The following is a 3153-nucleotide window of genomic DNA, read 5'->3' as shown; positions in this document are numbered from 1 at the left end:
TGTTGATTCATATAAAGATAACACATAAAATGTATAAAAACAGAACTAAGAGTAAAATAATGTACAGTAACGCCAAAATTGCAAGGTTCAATAGAGCTGTTTTTAAGATAGTGTAACTCAAAGAAACGTGCAACTGAGCAGAATAATTTAAGAAATTTACTAAATGTTCATGTCTATTTCTGCATAAAAAACAGAATATTTACAAAACTGACACTAAAAACTTTGCGAACTGCAAAGGTTGAAAGGGTAACAGCGGAAATGTTTTTTGAAATAATGTAAGAAAACAAAACCCATCTCAGGGATTTTTAAAGAGAAGTGCTCCGAACTGAGAGAGCTGCTAGAACAGACCGCCTGCTTGCAAGGTCCTGGAAGTTGAGAGTAATGTGTTCAACATAATGTCTGGTGTTTATCTTTCTTCCAAGCTATTATTCGTTCATGGATAAATCCTGTTGGATGTTGCAATCCTGAAAGTCTGGTCACCACAAATGTTTGTTCTTGGAACTTTCGGAAAGAACAATGATGACGACCTCAGGGATTTACCACTCAAACCAGAACTGAAAAAAACACAGAGACATAGGATGGAACATAACTAGTAAGAGCTTTCAAAACAAACAATAACATTTTAAAATGTATTGTAAAATGGAGAGGCAGTCAGTGGAGGGAAGACAAAACAGGASTGATGAGCTTATGAAGGTGTCAGTTAAAAGCAGCCACATTTTGGCCCAACTGAAGTCTGAGAGACGGCAACATAAAGAGCTTACAGAAATGAATTCCAAAGGTGCATAGCCTTCTCAATTTTAAAAAAAGGTGGTAAAGGCTTGATTTGACTACTGAATCAACAATAAGCTAAAGATAAGGCTTTGAGGAGGAGGGGTTTAAGAAGAGGCCTTACATAATGTTCATAGGCAATTCAATCAATACCTTAACTAAGACAAGAGTTAATAAAAAACAAGAGTAGGATGAATGATAGTAAAAGGTTTTTCCAATAACTTAGTAGGAAGATGCATCAAAATTATTTAATCTAACTACTAAAGGCCTAGTGCAATACAAAACACTACAGTTCCAACAACATTAGCCAATTAAATTTCACACACCAGTCTCAAGTGTTTAAAGACTAATCGTATAAATATTGGGTGAAGGAAAGCCAAGTCATGCAGACCATCTCCAGGTAACACAGTGTGAATAGGAGGTTTGAAATATATAGGCACTGCAGCTGTCTGGGTAAAAAGTATGAAATGCTTTATTGGGTACAACAAATATACACTGCTCAAAAAAAATAAAGGGAACACTCAAATAACACATTCTAGATCTGAATGAATGGAATATTCTCATTCAATACTTTGTTCTGTACAAAGTTGAATGTGCTGACAACAAAATCACACAAAAATCATCAATGGAAATCAAATTTATTAACTAATGGAGGCCTGGATTTGGAGCCACACACAAAATTAAAAATGAAAAAACACACTACAGGCTGATCCAACTTTAATGTAATGTCCTTAAAACAAGTCAAAATGAGGCTCAGTATTGTGTGTGGCCTCCATGTGCCTGTATGACCTCCCTACAACACCTGGGCATGCTCCTGATGAGGTGGCGGATGGTCTCCTGAGGNATTTTTAACAAAGTGTTCACCTATTTTCTGTGTGTACTAGGTGGTATAACCGTTGTTTTCTCCTATACTGGTATCGTTGTAGCAGCTCGTTCTGCCTCCACAGACAAAGCTTCAGCCAACAAGGCGCGAAGGACTCTGCTGCTGCATCTGCTGCAGCTGGGCCTCACACTGTCCTCAACAATACACAACTCACTGCTCATTGTTATCTCAAATAATCTAGACAGGATTCAAGCTGTGAACATRCAGATTRYYCTTTATGTTTGTGTTATTGTCCTTCCCAAATGCCTGAGCTCCCTCATATACGGCCTCAGAGACCAAACAATCAGACCTGCTCTTATGTTGAATCTCACATGTCAGTGGAGAGGCTCAGCTTTAATTTCTGATGTCCAAGCTAGAAATAAAATCAGAATACATGTAAACTGACGGATGCAATTTTCAACAATTTWAAAGAGAAAAACTTTATTGGAGAATGTCTTAATGATTGCTACTGAAATCTAAAATCTAATAAAACAATTTATTTCTTAAACAGGAACTGGAATGGTGGTTTTTCATACAGAACTAAGTATGATACACTATAACAGAGGCTGAAATATCTAGAAGGACTAAACAAATAATCTGACTAGACTCAAACAAATAAGATCAACCAAACATGGGGTAACAAAATAACTAAGAAGCATAACTAAAAACACTAGGAAGGAAAAACAAGAACAACCCAAATCTAACCAAAATAAATTGCCTAGAACAATGAAACTAGAAGGTAAGACTAAAGTGAATAGAGAATTACTGATAAAACAGAAAAAAAATAAATAAAAATCCAACCCAAAACCCACACAACTGTGTAGTATGTTATGTGCCAAACTGATTATAAAGTAAATACTGTATAAATTTCAAAGCCCATTTTAAAAATACTTCAAAGTTCTGCTCTACTTGTCAGGATCCAATTGGAAGTGAAAACCTGACTAAACTGAGGAAGATTTCTCTAGAATTGCAGAAGCGCTTCAGGCCATTTGATTTGTAATGTGATGCTCTGTTAGTCACCAGCAGTGACACACACTATTGCACCTGAAATACAGAAATTAGGCCCAAGCAGCGAAAGCACTGCAAAGACCTWCTGTAATTCCAATGCTACTGTACTTCCATGAAACAAACTGGCTTTTTGGAGGTGCAAACATTTCTGAAAACTCACCAAACTGTCCACACGTCAGTCATGCATGACATGTAAATATTTTAAGGCTTTTGCAACAGTCACAAGAGCTGTGTATTGTGTGTAGTTATAGTAACTAATATTATTACTTGCTATGACCTGGACTTGGTGCATTCCTCCTGCCCATGTGCTAGACAGTTTAATTCAATTAAAAATGTCTAAAAATATACAAGACTAGGASCAGGATGGCCAAAACCTTTCCTGATGTTGAAACTTACTGTCCCCATTGTGAAGGTCACCATATTGACCTTATGAACATGTCCTGCCCATACTTTAGATAATTCTGGGATGACATCTTTCAGGACTGTTTAATAACAGAATATAATGTAATAAGAAA

At 36.4% G+C, this 3153-nt stretch overlaps 1 pseudogene; it reads left to right on the top strand.

Annotated features, from left to right (window-relative positions):
- Positions 1-2356: 2356 nt before the first annotated feature.
- The window catches only part of LOC103459925 (olfactory receptor-like protein OLF4), a 3929-nt pseudogene continuing 3132 nt past the window's right edge, over positions 2357-3153 (top strand).

Source organism: Poecilia reticulata, unplaced genomic scaffold (assembly GCF_000633615.1).
Source record: "Poecilia reticulata strain Guanapo unplaced genomic scaffold, Guppy_female_1.0+MT scaffold_131, whole genome shotgun sequence".
NCBI classification, from domain to species: domain Eukaryota; kingdom Metazoa; phylum Chordata; class Actinopteri; order Cyprinodontiformes; family Poeciliidae; genus Poecilia; species Poecilia reticulata.
Note: the sequence above shows the minus strand (reverse complement) of the source record. Positions and strands in the feature narration are given on the sequence as shown.